At 33.7% G+C, this 24,927-nt stretch overlaps 2 pseudogenes; both read right to left on the bottom strand.

The window, feature by feature from the left end:
• Positions 1 to 365: 365 nt before the first annotated feature.
• On the bottom strand, positions 366 to 1,706 carry LOC125835087 (uncharacterized mitochondrial protein AtMg00810-like; annotated as a pseudogene).
• A 65-nt stretch (positions 1,707 to 1,771) lies between these two features.
• On the bottom strand, positions 1,772 to 3,949 carry LOC125835086 (uncharacterized; annotated as a pseudogene).
• Between the last annotated feature and the right edge of the window lie 20,978 nt (positions 3,950 to 24,927).

Here is a 24,927-nt window from a genome sequence, read left to right as displayed (position 1 = left end):
ATTTATCAAACTAAATCAATAAAAAATAGTTTTTCGTTTTCAGTATTTTTTTTCCAATTTTTAAAAATTGTTCGATATGATGTTTCTTCCAATAAAATTTGTTTGATTGTAATCAATTTCACAAAGCATTATTGATCACAATGTATCAAAGTAATGAAGAAGAAGACAGAGAGAGTAATTTGTGGAAGCTTCTCAATTGATTCAATTCAATATACATGTACAAGTATTTGTTTATATAGACCTACTAATTGATGAGTTAAGTTGTCAGCTAAGATTCTAACTAACTAACTTGAAATATAACAAACTAGCATCAACTAACTAACTATTTAACCAACTATTAATTAACTGAATAAAGGAAAATATCTTCACAGTGTTGTTGTGCATTTTGTCAATTCCTCAACATCCCCCCTCAAACTAGGAGCCATGAAGATGTTATTCATGCCTAGCTTGGATACCAAATAAGTATGTTGAGGAACACCAAGACCTTTAGTGAAAATGTCAGCTTGTTGTTCACTGGTGGAAATATGGATCAATTTCACTAGGCCAAGCTGCACTTTTTCTCAGATGAAATGACAATCAATGTCAATGTGCTTTATACGCTCATGGAAAACAGGATTAGTAGCAATTTGTATAGCTGATTTACTGTCACAAAACATAGACACAGGGCCAGGAAATTGACTCCAAGTTCCTTGAGCAAACCAGTGAGCCAGACCACTTCAGCTATAGTAGAAGCTAGGCTTCTATATTCAGCCTCAGCCGAGCTTCGAGAAATGGTTGATTGTTTCTTTGATTTCCAGGAGATAGGAGAATCACCAAGATTGAGTAAGAAACCAGTAACTAACTTTCTTGTAGTGATACAAGATGCCCAATCAACATCACAATAGGCAGTGAGACAAGGAAAAGCATGGGCTGACATAAACACACCCAGACTTGGAGACTGTTTGATGTATTTCATAACCCTTGTTGCAATAACCATGTGAGAGACTTTAGGAGAATGCATATACTGATTGAGACATTGTACTGCAAAGGCAATGTCTGGTCGAGTGATAGTCAAGTAGAGAAGTCTACCTATTAATCTTTGATATTCACCTGGATTACTTAACAAATGATATGTATCATCATGCAAATGTTGATCAAACTCAAAAGAAGTGAGCTTCTTATTTACTTCCAATGGTGTTTGAAATGGTTTGGCACCAGTGAAGCCTAAGTCACTGATAAGTTCAACAACATATTTCCGTTGATGCATTAAAATTCCATCTTTGTTTCTGGCAAATTCAATGCCAAGAAAATATTTCAAGTCTCCCAGATCCTTGATCTTGAAACTGAGCTGTAAATGGTCTTTAGTTGTATTAAATCTCCATCACTTCCAGTGATCAACAAATCATCAACATAGACTAAAACAATGACAATGTGAGGGCCAAACTTCTTAGTAAATAGAGAATAGTCCAACTGACTCTGAATGAACCCTGAACTGGTCAAGGCAGTGGTTAACTTGATATTCCATTATCAAGATGCTTGTTTAAGGCCATATAGTGACTTTGACAATTTGCAAACTTGATGCCCTTTGTCACCAGCAAAACCTAAAGGCAGGTCCATGTATACCTTTTCATGTAGGTCCCCTTTAAGAATGCATTATAGACATCCATTTGATGAATGTCCCACCTTTGCATAACAACAGTAACAATCATTGTCCTCACAGTCACCATTTTCACCACTGGTGAAAAAGTTTCTTGATAGTCAAGCCTTTCCTTTTGATTGTAACCTTTGGCAACTAATCTGGCTTTAAACCTTTCCACTTCTCCTGTAGATTTATATTTGATCTTATAGACCAATTTACAACCAATAGCCTTTTTGCCTGGTGGAAGATCAACAACAATCCAAGTGGAATTTTCCTCTAAAGCTTTTATCTTAGACTGCATTGCCTCTACCCATCTAGGATCCTTTGCATCCTCCTTGAAAGATGTAGGTTCACTATCAGAAGACATTTGAGCAAGATAAGCCTGATACTTAGAACTCAATTTTGTGTATCCCAACACAGCAGAAAGAGTATAAATACAAGCATGAGCCCCTGATGGCTTACTCACATAGTCTTGCATCCATGTGGGAGGTTTAGATTGTCTTGTGGACTTCCTTAGAGGTGTTGAATGAGGGGCAAGAAGAGGCTCATCAACATCACCTCCATGTAGGGAATAGGGAAAGGTCAGACTCATGACTTTCATGACTTTCAGTAGCTATAGCACTATCAACACCACTGTCAGCAATATCTATTTCAATATGCTGGTCATCAGGAGGTAGGTCATGTGCTCCTATTGGAGTAATACAAATAGGAAGAAGCTGAGAATAGTCATCGGAAGGCTTTGCAACAGAACCAAACACAGGTGGGACTGAAGATGGTTGAGAAAAGGGAAAAATGTCCTCATAGAATATCACATCCCTACTGATGAAAATGGACTTAGTAACCAAATTATACAGCCTATATTCTTTTGATGAGCAACATAGCCTAGCATAATTGACTTGATAGCTCTAGGGGCAAACTTATCTTGTCTAGGTAGAGCAGAGGCATAACAAAGACATCCAATCACCCTCATGGGAGCTAGAGAAAGATCATGACCATGTAGAAGTTCAAAATGTGATCTATTCTGTAGCATTGAGGAGGGTATTTTATTAATGACATAAACAACTGCTTCAATACAGTGACCCCAAAAATTCAATGGTAAACATGACTGAAATCTGATTGCTCTAGCAGTTTCTAGTATATGCTTATGCTTCCTTACCACCACTCCATTCTGTTGAAGAGTATAAGGGCATGAGCTTTGATGAATAATAACATTTTGTTGAAATAGACTGGAACAAGATTGGTTAAAGAACTCTGAACCATTGTCTGATCTAAAGGACTTAATGTTTTTCCCAAATTGAGTGGCAATCATATTGATAAAAGTTTTAAGAATGGTAGAAACATCAGACTTCAATCGAAGCAAAAAAATCCAAGTCCATCTAGTGTGATCATCAACCAAAGTGAGAAAGTATTTCATACCATTGTGAGTTTCAACATGATAATATACCCATATATCCAAATGAATCAAATGAAAAGCATCTGCAGTACTACTACGACTAACAAAAAAAGGCAACCTTGTTTGTCTAGATAACGGGCAAATATCACAATGCTGTAATTGAAAAGAAGTGAGATTATGAAAAACATGAATTCTTCTTAAAACTGCCATGGGAGCATGTCCTAGACTTATATGCCATAGATCAAGAAGTGGTCTAGATACAGTCATGGACTTCCCTTCCGTCATAGAATGGTCATTGTTTGGTGTGTTCAGTATGTAAAGTCCATATTGCTCCCTACCAGTCACCTTTACTCTCCCAATGCAAAGATCCTAAAACACACAGTGTTCAGGGTAGAACTTAACACAGCAGTTCATATCTTTTGTCACTTTTGAAACTGACATCGGGTTGAACTTAAAAGTAGGCATACAGAGAACATCTTTAAGAGAATCACCTCCTGATAGTGAATAATTTCCAGTGTGATTGATTTTAGCAGATTCTCCAGTAGGTAACTGTACACTCCATGCATTACCTACTATACCATCATGCACTAATATATGTTTATTCCTAGTTATATGATTAGATGCTCCAGAGTCTACTATCTAACTAGTGTGTAAGTTTGTGAAACACTTATCTGCCATGTTGGCACTAGCCTTAGACATTGGAGCCTTGTCCCTCATTTTCTTCCATAGAGCATATTCCTTGTATTTATCTTCAGAGATAGTCATCTGCCCTTCCTGCTGAACATCAACAAGGTTAGCTTGTGAACATTTTTTCCTTTAAGTTTGTAATCAGCAGGATATCTTATCAGCTGGTAGTATTTCCCAATTAAGTGCCCTGTCTTTCCATAGTGATCACACTTCATTAATTTGAAATAGTCTTCCCTCAAATGTCCTTTCATGTGACAAAAATCGCAAACAGAGTTCCAATTCTTCTTCTTAGATCCTGAGTTTTTTTAAGTGAAAAAAATAGCTTATCCATCTTCATGTGAAGTGGATGTATTGATAGCAGCTAGATTTTGACTTTCATCCTGGAAAATTAAGGCATATGCCTGGTTAACACTCAACATTTTCGACTCAATTTTTTCCTTTCTCTTTCATTCTATTGTTATAGATCCTGATTTTATTTTTAAAATCATTAATTTATGCTTATGATATTAATGGTTGTTTTAGTACATGTTTTAAACTTTGTTGTTTATGTTTCTGCAAATTTATTGTTATAAGTATTAGTTATTACATATAAATATTATTTATTTTAGAAAATACAATATCTCATGTGAATGTTCATCTAATTTTCCAAAAATATCAAATAGTAACACTTCTTGGAGGCAAAAGGATAAATTACAAAATCAAATAAAGATGATTGATTGAAGGATAAATGATGAGATGTTATAATTATTATTTTCCTTTACATTATTAATGTACGTTACTATGTATGTAAGATAATATAGTGTTTTAGTTTTAATGACTGATAGATTATAAGTATTATTTTATAAATTCTGTGATATTAAATTTCCGTGCAAAGCGCGGATAATTTTACTAATATATATATATATATATATATAAAAGAGAATGCAAGGCCCGCCTACGTGGCGCCATCACAAACCAGGATTTCCTTTTAATTTATTAATTTTCAAAATTAGCCTTCCCTTTCATGAAAAGTTGTGACTTTTATGAAAAGTTGCGACTTTTATGAAAAGTTGCGACTCTTACGAAGAGTTGCGACTTCTATGAAGAGTTGCGACTTTTATGAAAAGTTGCGACTTTTATGAAAAGTTGTGACTTTTATGAAAGGTTGTGACTTTTTCAAAGAGTTGTGACCTTTCCGATAAGGCATAATAAGCATTTATTCACACTACCCTTTGTTGTCTATAAATAGAGGGATTTCCTCTCATTTTAAAACAACGAAAATTTTAAACTTCTTCTTCTTCTTCTGCATAATTAAACATTCGTGTACTTTGCTCCTGTTGAGTGGCTCACTGACACCATTGTTTTTGTATCAATACACTGGTGAATAAAATCATTCTATCCTGAGAGGATCTATTCCTTTAAACCTCGGGTACTAGAGGGGAATAATTTCCTTAAGGGGACAATTTGCATTCAGTTGGCTCGATCTTTTTCTTTTTGTTTCATTCTATTGTTACATATCCTGATATATTTTTTATAGTCATTAATTTATGTTTATGTTATTAATTGTTGTTTTTGAGTACATGTTTTAAACTTTGTGGTTTATGTTTATGTTTTTTTATCATTATGTTGAAGTAAAGATATGTTAAGCAAGAGTTTGATGTAATCATTAGACTATTGGTGTCATGTTTATTAGAATTCTTAAACTTGTAAAATAAATGACATTGATCTTTATAGAGTTTTCAGTCGCTAAAAGATTCATGGGATGTCCAAGAAGGGAATTTTTAACTGTTCAGAATTTATGGTGGTTCCAAACTACCTTTGAGTTTTAGTTATTCAACTTTCTATCTTATCAAGGCATTCAATGGATTAGTGAAATCCAAAAAATAAATGAATGTAGTGGGATGGTAAGTATTGTATACTCAACCTTAATCAAAAGTTTGGGGTTCAAATGTTGGAATTACCCCTCAAAATAGGATGAGTCCATATTAGTCAAATATTAAAAAATTAATTATCTCCTTATAAACATTAGATTAAAAGTGGCAAAACAAAATAAAGTTTTAACCATATTGATAGAAACATAAACAACAAAATATGGCTTAAGGGACTTGCCAAGACATCATTTAATTCAAATTATTTGAGCGAACATGCGTTATTTCATTGAACTTCAAGAGATGTGTTGTTAAATTTTAATTAACTTATCAAGTACACAACTAATTATATAAGATGTATAATATTTATATTCTGTATGTAGAGGCCTTGAATAGGAGAAAAACTCTAGCAATTGATGAATAAAATGTTTGTACCACTTTTTGAAAATACAAATATAGACAATGAAACAATTACATATCTTTTCTAAAGACATTGGTGATGAATAACTACAGTAAAATGAAGAATTAATAACAAAATGCATAAACACTTAGAATCAAATCTTTTTGGCTCTAAGATTAAAAACATATTTCATTTCATCTTTGGATAAAATATTCTTGACAATTTATCGTAGGGCTGTACTCACTCGAAAACACTTATATTATCAACTTTACATAAGTAGATTATTGACGTAGTTCACCACCGCGCGAAGTGCGAGAAATTTACCTAGTTAATGATATGTGTAAACTAAACTATAAACTCTCCTTTATTTGAATAATAAAATGTAGTGTGTAGACTACCAAAAAGTAGTGATGAGAATATAAAACTTGAACTCCTAGTAACAAATTGGGCAAAATCCTAAATCTAAACCTATGAAATTAGTAAATAACTAGTAATGAAAAAATAAACAACGCTATAGCATTCTTTCAGGAACTCCAGATTTCTTCAATTTATCTTCGAGTTGATCCTCTTTGTCTTTCAACTTCCAAAGATCAGTTGTGGCCTCAAATCTTTCTTTTCTGGTATCAGTTCCATTTTCTTGTTGGGTTTTAATGTTATTTGTTTGATTGTTTATTTCTTCTCTTGTATCGACCAACTTCTCCCAGTTCTTCTCAATTGTTTTGCCTTTTGAAGTAGACATTCTGGCTTTTGGTGTATATATATCAAACTAGCTCGAACAACTGTGAATGCAACAATAACAAAGTTATGAAAAACCAAATCAAAACACTGTATATAATAAAAGTAGTGTCTTCTTTACTATGTTAAAAGAAAACATGTAAAATTGATTTAGTGGCCATGAACTTACATTGATGATGAAGTCTGACTCAGTTTATACATGTATAATAACACTTCATATTGTTTATATAGATACTAATACCTTAATTTTTTCTCTCTATTTTACTGCAAATTAAATAAGGGTAAATATTACTAAAAATTACCATATTTTGAGGAAAAAATTCCAAATAAAATAAAATAAAATAAAATAAAAAAGCCTAAGAAAAGATGAGAGAATTAACTTCAATAATAGAGTGGACAAAGAAAAGGAAATGCTTTCGTAAATAAGTCTTTTAAAAACATTGAAAAAGTTTGAGACTAGGAAAACAAAGGTGCCATATTAGTTATTACTACTATTTTCTTATTTCATGGCAATTTTTCCTTTTAATTTTCTTCCAATTAAATTTTCCTAAATTATATTTCCTAGCATGCTGCTTTTGAATTGTACGTATATATTTTCCAAGTCTATATTATGGTAATTTTCATTTTAAAGAATATTTTTAATTATTGATGCAATTAAAACAGAAGGAAAAAAAAGGAAAAAATTGAAGGAGTGAAATCTATATAAACAATAGAGAATATGCAAGGAAGTAATTTAGTGTCATGCATCTTCCACAAAGTTAATTAACGTAAGTACTTTGTGTGTTAATATTTGTTTTTCTTAAGAACATATTAATTAATAATGTTGATCTTCTCTAATTAATTTCTTGTTATATAAAGAAGTTTATAGTATATACATGGACAAAATCAATATATTTAGGCTTAGTTGTGTAGTATAGAAATTGTTAATGTCTTTTGGTTTAGCTTTTAATTGATTTATTTAATTATGTTACATATTGCAGTATTGGTTGCAGTTTGACATATATATATCAAAAGCAAGAATGTCTTCCTCAAGAAACAATAACGAGAAGTTGAAGTTGAAGAATAAGATGGACGAGATAAGAGAACAAATACAAGAACGAACAAACTACATTAAGCAACTTGACCAGGTACAAGAAAACCATGAATATGATTCGAGGAAAGATAGATTTGATGCAGCAAACCAAATCAATGGATTGAAGGATAAAGAGACCAAACTCGAAGAGACATCGATAAAAAAGGGTTTTAGTAACTACGAGTTTTTAAAACCGAAGTAATAGATGTAGGGATTTAGGACCTCAAATTTTATATTCTAGTCACTAGGTAGTTGTTTTTTTTTCCTTTCTAGATATTAAAATAAAGGCAGGTGTTCTTTATTATAATTTTGGAGATCTCATTGATTAAGAATATAATAATATGGAAATTATTTAGACAAATATTCCAAGTAGTCTAGAAGAGATCATTTTTTATTCTTGCATACTTTATTGGTGAAGGTGGATGTCATATTTATCTAAGTTTAAGCCATCAGTTTCATAATACGAAACAAACAAAAAGTATATAAAATAAAAGAATCCATAGATAATAATATGAATCTACACAAACGATATTTAAATAAGCGATACATAAATCACATTCTACAAATGCGTTTATTCGTCAATGTGCTTGAAATTGCTACTTCCAAAATTTTCATGTTGGTTGTTCATGTAGTGTATATATTATGACGTACTGATTATGAAAGAAATATATTTGAGTTTGATAGTACGAGAATAACCTATTAATGAATGGGGAAAAAAACTTAAATATACAATTTAAGAACATAAATAACACGTATATAACAATAGTTTTACTTTACACCAAAATAACAATAGAATCATTACAAAATAAAAAAAATATTAAATGAAAAATAACCCACGCACAATTTATAGTAAATAAAATTCTAATACCTTAATTTACTCCATGTTGTTATTTACTTTCCACAAATATCTCAATTGTTATTTAATATTTCTCTTTCATAACCTCAATATAATTCCTTTTTCCATAGTTAATTCTGAAAAATATTTAAGAAGTGATTGTTGTTTTTCATTATTTTGAATAATTTTTTTTTCTTTTCAGAATAGTATTTTTATGCTATAAACGATTGCATAATTATTCAATTTTTAAGCATTTTTCAGAATGGTGTTATTTTTTCAATTGTTAATTTTATTAATTTCAACGATGTTGGTTTTGTTATGGTTTAAAATGAATAATTTCGAACAAAAAAGATGTAAATCAATTAACATAATGTTAATATATTAGAAAATATTTATTTCAATAAATATTAATATATTATATGATTTCACGTTGGGGTGAAATATGGTATAAGTTAGTATATTATATGATATCTAATTGGTAGTATTTATTTCAATAAAAATTGGTATATCAAACGAAATCTTGTTGATATGATATATGGTATAAGTTAGTATATTATATAATGACTATATGGTAGCATAGATTTCAAGGAAAGTTGGAGTATATTATATGATACCATATTGGTGTGATATATGGTATAAGTTATTATTTTATATGACAATATGGTAGTATTTATTTCATGAAGGTTAGTATTTTATATGATATAATGTTGGTATGAAATATGGTATAAGTTAGTATATTATAGGCTTAAGTCATCGAGAGCCCCTTGAAGTTGTCCGCATATTTCATTTGGACACCCCAATTCAACCTTATATCTATTGTACACTGCAAGAAATTTGTACGTTTATAATGAGGTATATTGTTGGATTAAAATATGGTATAATATTCTTGCTAAATTGATAGCTTGAATACCAACTTTTATACCATAATTTATATCATATAATGCACGTTTGTTAATAATTTTATAAAAAAAATTCAGCTAGTAATTTTATACCACAACGAACACCAACATAATTTCTATCAAATATTACCTTTCAGGTCCAACACTAGAATGAACAATACCACATTTGCGAAATATTATTTTTCAGAATTTCAAGAAAGACTAAAAATTAGGCACAACGAAATACCAAAAAATCATCAAAAAACAATTATTCTTGCTAAATTGATAGCTTGAATACCAACTTTTATACCATAATTTATATCATATAATGCACGTTTGTTAATAATTTTATAAATATTTTTTCAGCTAGTCATTTTATACCACAATGAACACCAATATAATTTCTATCAAATATTACCTTTCAGGTCCAACACTAGAATGAACAATACCACATTTTGAGAAATATTATTTTTCAGAATTTCAAGAAAGACTAAATAGGCACAATGAAATACCAAAAAAATTATCAAAAAATAATAAAAGTTTATTTAATTGTATGACAAAATAATTTCTCAAAATAAGATAAAGTGATGGAAGAAATTGTTCTAAGATGAACTTCTATATAAAATTACTATCATACGAGTACACCTTCGAATCAACAGTTGAAACCTCTTTCTCCTTACCTTTCTTTTTTGTCAAATTAGGAGTCATAGATAGACCTTTCACTACTGATAACAAGATTAGGGAGACAAAGTAAATGCATTCAACTCGAAATTTAATCTCGAACACACATCAAGATTGTTAATATTGCAATTCGGTTGTCAATACCCAGATTATTTATACAAATCGAATTCATGAAATTTTCCTATTCATGATTGTATAAATCAAAGAAAACACACAATTTTATCTCAAAATATAGATAATTTTGAAGAAAAAAAACAAGTATGAAGAAGAACCAAAATTCTTAATGAGAAAAGATGGAGATTTTATCCAAAACTAATATGTGAGAGAATAAAAAATTAAATGGTGTGATTTCATGATAAAAATTAAGAGAGAGAAAAGAAAGAGAAATTAAAAGATGTTTTAAAAAAAAGAAATGTATCACAACATAACTGTGCTTGGAAATTCAAAAGGTAAAATAGTAAATTATCAATTCCATAAAATAAGCACACTACCCCAAAAAGTAGTAAATAAAACCGTATCCCACGTAAAAAAAAAAGTGCATTTTATTATATTGTTATGTATATATTTGTAATTAAAATGTTAATGTTATAAATAAAAAAATTAAAATAATATTATGTAAATAATGGTCTTACATACTATATTCTTGTAATTTTTCCTAAGGAAGGGATTCATTGGCTAGAACATATGAGTGTTTACCTTAAATCGATAATATTGAATTTGTGTATACATGACTCAAGAACATGCAGATTGAGATGGCCAAAGCAAGAAGATTGCACACTACAAAACATAAAAGGTTTTTCCACAATTATTTAACAACAATAATTTAATTATCGATATATTATATTTAACAACAATAATTAAATATGAGTATTTACAACCAATACTCTATTTAAATATCGCTAAATGTTTTAGCGATTTTGGATGCATGAGGCAAGGTGTCATATGTGCATAATGTAAAAAAATAACGAGTAAAGGTAGTGAGTGGAAATATTAAACCTCAACTCCTAGTAATAAATCTATAAAAATCCTAAGTCTAAACATTTTGGTAAATGATAACAAGAAATAAATAAATAGACTATATCATCCTTTTAGGAACCTCAGATTTCTCCAATCTGTCTTCGAGTTGATCCTTGTAATGACCCTAAAGGTCATTTTTGGAAATTTTCATAAAATGACAGTTTTACCCCTCCCGATAGTTGCCCTGAGTCCTAATTGTTGTATTTTCGAAGTTGGTTTGAAGGAAAATTGATGAAAAGTTGAGTTTTTAAGAGTTAAAGTTTGGTTAAAAGTGCTATTTCGAGTCATTTGGAGTTTCGAGACTCGAATCGGATTTCCGTCGATTCCAGCAGTTTTAGAATGTTGAAACGGGTCTATGAAAATTTACGGAGTCGAATTTGGAGTTAAAACGAAGATTTGAGGTCCTAAGTTGCAAAAATTGTGAAATTTTGATCAAGAGTTGACTTTGGTCAACAAACGAGGTTCCGGTGCTCGAAATGGAATTCCGAGGGCACCGTTGGATTCAGGGGGTGATTCTAAGTCTAGAATGAGTCTTGGTTGAATTTTTAGAGGTCCCGAGTGCGTTTCGAGTTTTTGAGCCTAAAGTTAGTTTCTTTACGCCTTATCGGATACCGGGTCAAGGAGACCTCGAATTCAAATTCCGACGATTTCATTGAGTCCGAAATGTCATTTTCAAGCTAGTAGCATATTTGGTTTGTGTCCAGGAAGTGCCAAATGAGTTTTGGGTGAGCTTTTAAGCTTCTTGGATGCTTTGACACTATTTCAGCAAATTGTGACAACTAAAGGGTTCATTACTAGTTTTAAAGGTCGAAAAATTATTCCGAAGGTTCTGAAACTTTGAGCATGAATTATAGGACTTATTTGCAAATTTTGGTGCATTTTCGCTAACCCGAGATTGGATTTTTATCGCAAATAAGAAATAATTGTTTACCGAGTAGAAATGATATTTGACTGGGCAAACGAGCATGAAATTGAGCTCCGATTGAACGAGCAGGTCCGTATCATTATTTAAGACATTTACAAAAAAGAATCGGGTCATTTCACTAACGTATGAGGAAATTACGGCCTTTTTAGTGAAAGATTAACTGCTGTTTTTCTGGTGCATAACAGCCATGTACTGTTATAAAAATCTCAGACTGTGTTCATTTGGTATTTTGAGCATATCGGGAGTTCTAGAGATCGGAATGGAGTGATTCTTACGTGTTTCTTCTTGAATTAATATGACGGTTAGTATTCAATCTTCAATTCGACATTTTCTCATAATTTCTTTATCTGGTTTTTTTTCCCTATTCGTAAACCTCTTGGGAAAAATTGGGGTTTTATCGATTTGGACTCCCTTTATGATGAAAAAGGTATATTTACGATCCTTATGTTATGGGTAAACTGATTTTAACATAAAATTATTGATTCATCGATTATTTTCATCATATTAACCGCGTACAATTTGGACTTTCCCGATAAAGTTAAAATTTGATAAATTGAGAATTTCAAGGTCGATCTTAACTCCGTTTTTGATGAAATTTCATATTTGAACTTATCTAAGCATGGGTAAGATGTTTTTCAAGAGATATTGCATTTTCGAGTCGGGATTTCGGATCCGAATATTTTAGGCTTCTTCAAGAACGTGGATTTCCCTTCAAATTGAGTTTGTGAATTGATTTCAACTCCGTTTTCAAATTGGTTTTCACCATTAGCTTCCAAATACTTTAAGGATCATTTTACATAAAAAATTTCCAGATTTGGGTATCGTTTTCCGGTATGAGACTTTTGGACCGTTTTGCCCTTTTTCCCTAAATTTCTTGATTTTGGTGTCATTGGACTCGAATTGTGATTGTGAATAATTGTTTGAATAGATTATCGTGATCCGGATTATACTCGGAAAGGAAAGGCTCAAGTCAAGTAACTTTTGGAGTTCGTTTTAAGGCAAGTGGCTTCCAAACTTTGTAAAACTCTTAGACTACGCATGACTACTTTCCTAATTGTGTTGGGAGTAATGGGGATTGAGGATGAGTTTTATTTGTTGATTGAAATTTGTTGTAAATGAAAGATGGGGAATAAAACGAGCTAAATGTGTTATGATGTGGTCGTGATATGGTTGTGATTGAGACAGGTGATGTGTAATACTATGATGTGGCCGTGATATGGTTGTGATTGAGATAGGTGATGTAATACTATGATGTGGTTGTGATATGGTTGTGATTGAGACATGTGATGTGTATTACTATGATGTGGCCGTGATATGGTTGTGATTGAGACAGATGATGTGTAATACTATGATGTGATCGTGATATGATTGTGATTGATGACATGTGCATATTCATTATTCATCCCATGTGTGAACTATCTGTTGCATGAGTTCTGAGACACTAATATGAGGATGGATGGATATGAGACACAGTTGAGGCTAGCTCCGGCTAGAGATATATGAGATGGACTAGCTCCGGCTAGCGATTTGGATGCCGATGGGATCTGGTTCCGGCAGTGATATATGATCCATGTGTGGCCCCCATGGGTTCTGATTTGAGTATTCAGCGCAGACTGATTACGTCAACAGATGTGTATCGTAGAACAGACATGCATCACGACTACATGACATCATTATTGCATTTTGCATCGCATTTGCCTTATCTTTGTTTGTGATGTGTGGATTGTATCGGTTTACCCTTTTTATGTGGAATTTGATCTACTTGCTCTTATTTGTTGATCTGAGGTTGATGAGGATATACTGTTGGTTCTGGCTGTTGAATATGATCTGTTTAGTATAGGTTGGTTGGTTTGCTGCTAGATTGAAGTTTCGGTGGTTCGGTTGGGATTGAAAGGAGTTGTTTGTAGCTGCTAGTTTTGCTTAGTTTAGAGTTACTTGCGAGTACCTGTGGTTTTTGGTACTCACCCTTGCTTCTACATAATTGTGTAGGTTGACAGCTCTCTCTCAGATTCGGCTTAGTAGTTTCTTTAGCAGATTGAGCTTTGGGACATACTCGAGAGGTAGCGGTTCATTCCAGACGTGCCCTTGAGTTATCTTTACTTTCAGTTTTGTTCTATTCGAGAACTATACTCTGAGACTTGTATATTTTTATTCGAATTCTGTATTTAGAGGTTTGTACATGTGACAACCAAATTCTGGGTAGTGTTGAGTCTTAATTAAAGTCTTCCGCTTATTTATTATCTTTTATTCTCGTATTTCTACTTCTCTATCGTTGTGGTTGGGTTAGGCTGACGTGTCCGGTGGGAAATGGACACGTGCCATCACATCCGAATTTGGGGTGTGACAAAATGGTATCAGAACCTCAGGTTCATGGGTTTCACGTGTACAAGCCAAGTCTAAGTAGCGTCTCGGGGATCGGTACGGAGATGTCTATACTTATCTTCGAGAGGCTATGGTGACTTTTAGGAAAAATCTTTATTACTTGATTCTCTATCGTGCTTCCTTGGTCCGATCTAATTCTTATCACTTCACTCTGTTCTCTCTCTTATTGTAATGACTCGTGGTTGGTCCTGCATGGGTGCGAGTTTAGGTGTTATCGCGTGATTTTAATCTTAGATCTGGTTTTGATGCGGAGGTGATAGGCTTGTGGAAAGGAAATGTGATCAAACATGGAATTCTCTTCGAGACGAGTGAGTAAGGTTGTGGCCAAGGGATGTGTTTTGAGTTTATGGTATTGGAAAATGAACATTTATTAAGAGACTTCAGGAACGTCTTATTTCTCCGGTCATTTATTCAACAACGAGAATAGTGTTTGTGTGACTTATACGACGGAAGGGGCTAGACGATGAAAGATGGTGTAAGTAAGAGAATGACTATGTTGAGAGTGCTGCGACTTTGGAAACTACAGTTTGTGAAGTTCGTCATAAGGGAATGGATTGCGTAGTATATTATGATGATGAAGTTGCACCAACCCAAATCAGAAGTTCTACGGTGGTTTTATAGTGTGGGTGTATATCATTACAGGGTCATTGTACGGCGACTACGACGGTACTCGTGTTATCTTGGTTAGGGTTATGGGCTATGTTGCTTCTGCCATCGATCGGGCTTACGAAATTATGCATATCATTTTCGGTCGGAGACTGAAGTGCTTTGGTAATGTTTCGCAACTATTTAATGAGTGTAAACGAACATGTTGTTTGAGTACGACCTTCTCAATGGATCTGATGTCTTCTAGTGGTGGATTTAGCGGTTGTTCATGATGTGGTACTGGTGATATATGGAAGCGGAGAAATCTGAGTTGTCAGCTGTTTCACCTAATCGAGTCAGAAGGTTGATGTTGCATTCTCGATTGAGAAATCAAGTGGTTGCTACTATGAACGCTTGAGTTAAGCATTAATTATAAGGAAAGTTATAGTGATGGATCGAGTGAATCGATCTTGTCTTGTTTCTAGGACAAGGTACGACCCTTGGGTGGTCATGATTATATTGGGAACTAATGACTTCATGATGAGTCAAAAGAAATGGGCAACAATAAGCCATGGATGAAGAAAGTTTTAACAAGTATACTTGTGTAAAGGAAATTAAGGATTTTAGCGAGAAGGTACGATTAAAAAGGAATCGGGTTGGTTTTGTCAAGATGTGGGTTGGCAAGGTAAGAGATGATTGGTTGTATCAACTTTTTAGCCATTGGAAGGACTTTTGCATGGTTTGAGTTGTAGCAGTTAAATACTTGTGATTGTAAAAGAGTTCGATGAAGTTTCATTTGAGAAGTTTGACTTAAGGTAAAAGGTAATATGCGGTGGATGTTTGGCCAAGAAACTATAATGATAAATGATTTACGGGAAGAACAAGAGTCTTGCGCGATGGATATAAGTTAAGAGATGTGAAGGAATAAGACATCACGTGTAGATCCTTAGTTTGAAGTTGAGGATTGTGTAAATTTCTGCTTTTATGTTAGATATGACAATGCAAGGTGGACTGGTTCAGCACAAAGGTATGATGTGTTATCAACTACTTTCTGAACACTTGGTATTGGTGTTGGTGGTAAACGTTGAGGTATGAGGAATTCTGCAGTTTTTGAATTGGTTTGAATTGTTCAGCTTATGGTAGGTGGCTTACGAGTGTCCAACCGGAAGGACTTATAGCTCTACATGGTTACTGAGGATTTTGAACTGGGTTGATAACTCTATTTATGGAATTATCCAAACTGTAGTAACGCGTTACATAGATCCTTGATGGTAAATAGAGGTTGTGTGCTCATAGTATACAGAATTATTGGAGTGACCAAGAACTGCTTCAAGTTTCGGCATGAGATATATGATGGTTTGAATAATAGTTAAAGTTGGGTAAGTAAAGGATCGCGTGTAATCGATATTGGTCGTGATTCAATAGTTCTATCTCAATGAAAAGGTACTATGGCATTTAGAACTTGGATTATTAGCGATTGGGTGAGACCCATATCGATCGTGGAATGTTTCAATGGAAGGAGGAAGGACCATAATTCAAATTTTTGGAAGCAACGATGTGTTTCTAAGAATGACTGGATACTAGTGGCCGTCTGAGGGTAAAGTAACTGGCCGGTGTGACTATGATGTTCTGGTAGTATTGATATTGTTGGCTTTAATGGATTATTGTAAAGAGTATGAGAAAATGGATAAATTGAGTATGTCTATGATTGTTATGAGGCCGGACTGGCTGATTGTGAAGTCAGATGAATGGGAAGGTGTGTTATGGACATCGTGGAAGGGATATCTTTGGTTGTTCAATTTCGGTTTTGTATATTCTTATGTGACCACCTATCTCATTTCAGACATGGTTTTAGATTATGATTCTCTGTCTATGTTCAGACGTGTTTTTACTTTTGTGGGTGGATGCCTAGTGGTGAATCGGATGGACCGATTTATGCTCTTTTGGCAGAATAGAATACTTGTGTGGGTGGGCCGATTCAGAGATAGTGGGTTCGATGGTATTGGGGTGGTGGAAGGTTTTCGGAAGTTCTACAAGTGTCATCTTGCTTTTGGAAAGGTATAGAGAGGCTACCGTATGTGGCTACAGTTTTTGGCTATTTTGGTATTTATCTTGCCCTTGTATGCATGGTTCAACTAGGTCTGGTTCGATGCTCAGGTGGCCCGTGGACCTAGTTCTTCCGTTGCTGGAGTTGTCTACAATTACGGATCCTACTTCAGTGTTTTGGTGGCATCCTTAGAGGTTTTATATGCTTGGGTGGGTCGATCATCAGTTGGATACTTGATCATTTCTATCCGTGGGTTAGATAAGCGTGATTATTCCAAGATGGGTGCTCGATGGATATGCATCAGATTAGTATGGCTCAGACTTGTGGAAATGTGGTAATGAGAATGAGATTTTTTCTAGAGTCGGTGATAGTTCGTGTGTTGTGAGAGCTTGGTGATTGATTTATGTTCATCCTTGATTTTTCTGTGGTTATTGATTTTGAAATTTCTCTCACGGTTACATGATTAGGGGTTTGTCATGGTAAATATGTTGTGGTTTTGAGATCTTAGATTCAGTCTTTGAGTTAGTCGGTGGTTTGAAATAACCCTTTGAGGGTTAAGTTGTCAAGATTGATTTGGGTCCTTTTTATGGATTTTTGGGATAAGGTTTAAGAATGGGTTCGTTTGGAGTAGTAATTATTGAGTTCGGAAATTTCACCTCGGGGTTGATAGCGTTGATGTCACGACCCGAGAGCACCCCCAAGTCGTAACATGCGTATTCGACCTCTCGGAGGTCTCATACAAGCCCTTAGCATTCATCACATTAGATATGTAAAATAGTGCGAAATTAAAAACTCTTTAAATAAAATCCCATAAGACTCAAAGGTCACTTTTAAAAACATCATTCAAAAGTACACAAGCGGAATACTAAGTCTCTTAGCCATCTTAGACATAAACGTGAAAACATACTAGGGACACGGCCCTTTACAATCAAAAGAAGTCTATTAAATCTATTACAAGAACCTTATCATAAAACTAGAATAGAAGACTCTTGTCCTCGACATACGAGGACATACCACAAAATCTTGGAAGAACTTCAAGTTCCAAGCTTACTATAGAACCCGCTCACTTTCCGGAACCTACACTTGTAGAAAATAGAGAAATATGGAATTAGCACAATTAAGTACAAAGTATGATGACCATGCAAAACCATGCCAAAACGGACATTTACAAGGAATAAATGCTTTCATATTATTTTGATAAAACCTTCACTTCACAAGTATAAGAGACATAATACAAGTCAATGTTCACATATAAAACCATAGCCAACCATATACATACTCAACATATATTCATATACAACCCATGCTTAACTTTAAAAGAACACACGCCATTTCATTACCGTAGGACCTCTACCTAATATAACCTTAAGACACACTTGAGTGAGACAAGAAGTGACCGCCCATACAACCTCTTCAAGCACACTTAAGTGTTCCTCAAAATTACCTTAGATAAGGACATTTCCTTTATAACATAACATCAATAGACCAACATTCTTTAAGAAACCATTTAGGAGACATTCAAGCACATAAGGGGACTTTCACATAATAGTCGTTAGACTTAGGGAATTCACTTTAGTATTTTCAAAGCCTACTCGTGCCATGTGTAGATAGCATCCCATACTACTACCTACACGTTGTAGAACCTATCCAATAACTAGAGTGCACATCCCACATGATGGGAATAGACATAACCGACATAGACCATACTAGCTAGGCATGGAATCTGGAGTCTATCCTACTCCGTAGAGGTTGTTCTACTTACCAAAGGTAGAACTAGTAAGCAACCCATGTAGGCACATGGTTTAGGGGATGTCCAAGGAAGTTCATTGTGCCTAATCTCATACTCAACTAGGTCACCTTCCTAACCACATCCACTCGGTGCTAGCCTTGTTTCCCATAGAGTATTCAATCACATATGTACTTAGAGAGGGTTCATTTTCTAGTTCAACCAACTCATAGTACCTCTTCCCAAGAAAGGCCCCATCTCTAAGTCATGGCCAATCAAGGTTCATAAGGATAGCTCATTTGACTTTCTTAGATAAGGATTTTCATGCCGTTTCGGCTCCATCCATCTCTAAGTCTATCATCTCACTCAAGAAGGGAACTTCGCCCTAAGGCCCATCCTTCAAGGTAATACATTTACTTAGGAAAGCTAGACTTATGAAAAGACACCATTTCTTAGTTCTGCCGATTCAAGTCTTGGCCTAGAATTCCTCTTTTAGCATTTATAGAAAGGGCACCATTTCTTAGTTCTAGCCTACTTCACACATTCATGCATTCAAGACTTTAAGTAACAAGGAGGGACACTTTAGTCTACCAACCAAGTCACAACATTTTCATTTAAGGATACTTCATAATCCAACATCTTTTCATATATACATCATGAGAAAAAAAAATCATACTTTAAATCACAATGCTATCCACTTTACATAGGATCATCACAAGATCACATAAACTCATTCACATCATACCTTCACACATATAGCTTCACATAAAACTTTACATATAGCTTCATATAGGACTTTACATATAGCCTCATTCATATATAATAATATAACAATACAATAACACTCATATAATGCCCTTCATGACCTCAATTCACAATAATACAATATTCCAACATTATGCAACAACTTCCCCAATGCCTTCATGGCTACAATTCACAATAATACCACACAAGAACAAGATATAACACTTCCACCAAAGGTGGATTCAACCTACCAACAACCATCGTCACATATGGACATTTAAAGAGAACATACTTTCAATTACACTACAATAACACTTTGTACAAGATCACCTTATAACTATAAGAATACCTTCACATATTTACCTTCATATAGTACTATAACACTTCATAACTTGATAACACTTTAATTCAATAGATAATGCCTTCAAGGCCATATTCATAATACAATCCATAATTAAACACCTCCACCATAAGTGGATCAAACCAAGCAAGAACAATTATGTCAATAATATGAGATTAAGCCAACTTACCATCCTCCAAAGCCATCCTCAACATTAATCAATAGATATAGAAAATCATAAACATCAACAATACAATCTATTCTAAGCATAAATTCATCAATACCCAATCATTATCAACAAACCCATTTCGTAAGTCAAATATAGAAATTTGTGAAATCAAGGGTTCATGAGATTTTTCACTTGAAAACATCAATTTAATATCAACAATATCACAATCCATCATTTAAAACCATTTAATGCAAGAACCCTTGAGTAGAGTAAGAAATAGAAGTTTTTCATAACTTTTGAGAATTTGAAAACCCTTTGAAATTGGTTCTAAAGCGAAAACTAGCTTTAGATAAAGAGCCACCATACCTTAGTATTGAGAAAATCCACGAAAATTTGATGCAAGAAACCTTCAATTCGAAACCCTAGTTGCCCACATCTTCTTCTTCCTTGAGCTTGAGAGGACTTTTAGAGAAAAGAACTTTTAGGGGGGGTTTTTAATTTGAAGAATAAATTCAAAAATACCTTTTAAAAGTTTTAATACCATATATAGTTATTAGAAATAAAATAAAATATACCCACTTCTTAATTTAACTAAAATTAATATTTACGAAAACGCCCCTTGCCCACATGGACTTACCAAATAAAACTAAGGCAACGTCCATTTTTTTTTTTTGGAAAATTTCATAACTCCAATTTATGCTTAAACTTTAAAAATTCATACGTTAGACTCTAGTTTCACCTATCAATTTTTAGGGTCGTTACAGTCGAGTATTTTTGTCTTCTTCTACTTTATGTTCGAGGACGAACATGATTTTTAGTGGGGAATAATGTAATGACCCTAAAGGTCATTTTTGGAAATTTTCATAAAAAGACCGTTTTACCCCTCCCGATAGTTGCCCCGAGTCCTAATTATTGTATTTTCGAAGTTGGTTTGAAGGAAAATTGATGAAAAGTTGAGTTTTTGGAAAGTTGAGTTTTTAAGAGTTAAAGTTTGGTTAAAAGTGCTATTTCGAGTCATTTGGAGTTTCGAGACTCGAATCGGATTTCCATCGATTCTAGCAGTTTTAGAATGTCGAAACGGGTCTATGAAGATTTACGGAGTCGAATTTGGAGTTAAAACGAAGATTTGAGGTCCTAAGTTGTAAAAATTGTGAAATTTTGATCAAGAGTTGACTCTGGTCAACAAACGAGGTTCCGGTGCTCAAAATGGAATTCCGAGGGCACCGTTGGATTCAGGAGGTGATTCTAAGTCTAGAATGAGTCTTGGTTGAATTTTTAGAGGCCCCGAGTGCGTTTCGAGTTTTTGAGCCTAAAGTTAGTTTCTTGACGCCTTATCGGATACCGGGTCAAGGAGACCTCGAATTCAAATTCCAACGATTTCATCGAGTCCGAAATGTCATTTTCAAGCTAGTAGCATATTTGGTTTGTGTCCAGGAAGTGCCAAATGAGTTTTGGGTGAGCTTTTAAGCTTCTTGGATGCTTAGACACTATTTCAGCAAATTGTGACAACTAAAGGGTTCATTACTAGTTTTAAAGGTCAAAAAATTATTCTGAAGGTTCTGAAACTTTGAGCATGAATTATAGGACTTATCTGAAAATTTTGGTGCATTTTCGCTAATCCGAGATTGGACTTTTATCGCAAATAAGAAATAATTGTTTACCGAATAGAAATGATATTTGACTGGGCAAACGAGCATGAAATTGAGCTCCGATTGAACGAGCAGGTCCGTAACATTATTTAAGACATTTACAAAAAAGAATCGGGTCATTTCACTATCGTATGAGGAAATTACGGTCTTTTTAGTGAAAGATTAACTGCTGTTTTTCTGGTGCATAACAGCCAGTACTGTTATAAAAATCTCAGACTGTGTTCATTTGGTATTTTGAGCATATCGGGAGTTCTAGAGATCGGAATGGAGTGATTCTTACGTGTTTCTTCTTGAATTAATATGAAGGTTAGTATTCAATCTTCAATTCGACATTTTCTCATAATTTCTTTATCTGGTTTTTTTCCCCTATTCGTAAACCTCTTGGGAAAAATTGGGGTTTTATCGATTTAGACTCCCTTTTTGATGAAAAAGGTATATTTACGATCCTTATGTTATGGGTAAACTGATTTTAACATAAAATTATTGATTCATTGATTATTTTCATCATATTAACCGCGTACAATTTGGACTTTCCCGATAAAGTTAAAGTTTGATAAATTGAGAATTTCAAGGTCGATCTTAACTCCGTTTTTGATGAAATTTCATATTTGAACTTATCTAAGCATGGGTAAGATGTTTTTCAAGAGATATTGCATTTTCGAGTCGGGATTTCGGATCCGAATATTTTAGGCTTCTTCAAGAACGTGGATTTCCCTTCAAATTGAGTTTGTGAATTGATTTCAACTCCGTTTTCAAATTGGTTTTCACCATTAGCTTCCAAATACTTTAAGGATCATTTTACATAAAAAATTTCCAGATTTGGGTATCGTTTTTCGGTATGAGACTTTTGGACCATTTTGCCCTTTTTCCCTAAATTTCTTGATTTTGGTGTCATTGGACTCGAATTGTGATTGTGAATAATTGTTTGAATAGATTATCGTGATCCGGATTATACTCGGAAAGGAAAGGCTCAAGTCAAGTAACTTTTGGAGTTCATTTTAAGGCAAGTGGCTTCCAAACTTTGTAAAATTCTTAGAATACGCATGGCTACTTTCCTAATTGTGTTGGGGAGTAATGGGGATTGAGGATGAGTTTTATTTGTTGATTGAAATTTGTTGTAAATGAAAGATGGGGAATAAAACGAGCTAAATGTGTTATGATGTGGTCGTGATATGGTTGTGATTGAGACAGGTGATGTGTAATACTATGATGTGGCCGTGATATGGTTGTGATTGAGATAGGTGATGTAATACTATGATGTGGTTGTGATATGGTTGTGATTGAGACATGTGATGTGTATTACTATGATGTGGCCGTGATATGGTTGTGATTGAGACAGATGATGTGTAATACTATGATGTGATCGTGATATGATTGTGATTGATGACATGTGCATATTCATTATTCATCCCATGTGTGAACTATCTGTTGCATGAGTTCTGAGACACTAATATGAGGATGGATGGATATGAGACACAGTTGAGGCTAGCTCCGGCTAGAGATATATGAGATGGACTAGCTCCGGCTAGCGATATTGATGCCGATGGGATCTGGTTCCGGCGGTGATATATGATCCATGTGTGGCCCCCATGGGTTCTGATTTGAGTATTCAGCGCGAACTGATTACGTCAACAGATGTGTATCGTAGAACATACATGCATTACGACTACCTGACATCATTATTGCATTTTCATCGCATTTGCCTTATCTTTGTCTGTGATGTGTGGATTGTATCGGTTTACCCTTCTTATGTGGAATTTGATCTACTTGCTCTTATTTGTTGATCTGAGGTTGATGAGGATATACTGTTGGTTCTGGCTGTTAAATATGAACTGTTTAGTATAGGTTGGTTGGTTTGCTGCTAGATTGAAGTTTCGGTGGTTCGGTTGGGATTGAAAGGAGTTGTTTGTAGCTGCTAGTTTTGCTTAGTTTAGAGTTACTTGTGAGTACCTGTGGTTTTTGGTACTCACCCTTGCTCCTACATAATTGTGTAGGTTGACAGCTCTCTCTCAGATTCGGCTTAGTAGTTTCTTTAGTAGATTGAGCTTCGGGATATACTCGAGAGGTAGCGGTTCATTCCAGACGTGCCCTTGAGTTATCTTTACTTTCAGTTTTGTTCTATTCGAGAACTATACTCTGAGACTTGTATATTTTTATTCGAATTCTGTATTTAGAGGTTTGCACATGTGACAACCAAATTTTAGGTAGTGTTAAGTCTTAATTAAAGTCTTCCGCTTATTTATTATCTTTTATTCTCATATTTCTACTTCTCTATCGTTGTGGTTGGGTTAGGCTGACGTGTCCGGTGGAAAATGGACACGTGCCATCACATCCGGATTTGGGGTGTGACAATCCTCTTTGTCCTTCAACTTCCAAAGATCACATGTGGCCTAAAATCTTTCTTTCCTGGTATCAGTTCCACTTTCTTGTTGGTTTTTAATGTCATTTGTTCTTTTGTTTATCTCTTGTCTCGTATCTATCAATTTCTCCCAATTCTTTTAAATTGCTTAGCCTTTTGAGGTAGACGTTCTTGCATTTGATGTACTATATATCAAACTAGCTCGAACAACTGTGAATGCAAAAGTAACAAAGTAAATGATAAACAAATAAAAAATATGTAATTTTAAAAATAGCTTCTTTCATATATATATTGACTTAAAAAAACGTATGGTATTAATTTTTTGGCCATGAACTTACGTTCATGATATGAAGCCTCACCCAACTTATTACATGCATAATAACACTTCATATTGTTTATATAGACATTAGTATCTATATAATGGTGGACCATAAAATATTAATATTTTGAGAGATTCAATGAATGAAGGTTAATTTTGACTACATTAGAATCATTAATGTAGCTTATTAATTTATATGCTATATCTGTCCACTTTTAATTGTTATATTGCACTTTTCAAAAGTCAATTTGACTAATTTTCAAAGTTAAATTTGATTACATTAATTTGATATTTTAAACAAAAAAATGTAGATATTAAAAAATTATACGAAAATATTATAAATTCTAATTTTTTGCATATCAATATGATGAAAAAATACATCGTAAAATGTTAGTCAAAGTTATTATCGTGTGACTTCAAAAAGAACTTATGACAATTAAAAGTGGATGGAGGTAGTTGAATATTTATTGATTTCACATAAAAATAAAATTATTTATTATATATAAAGTACAATGAATA

Source organism: Solanum verrucosum, unplaced genomic scaffold (genome assembly GCF_900185275.1).
Source record: "Solanum verrucosum unplaced genomic scaffold, falcon-dt-bn FXZP01000220.1, whole genome shotgun sequence".
Taxonomy (NCBI): Eukaryota; Viridiplantae; Streptophyta; class Magnoliopsida; order Solanales; family Solanaceae; genus Solanum; species Solanum verrucosum.
This window is presented reverse-complemented; position numbering and strand designations above follow the sequence as displayed.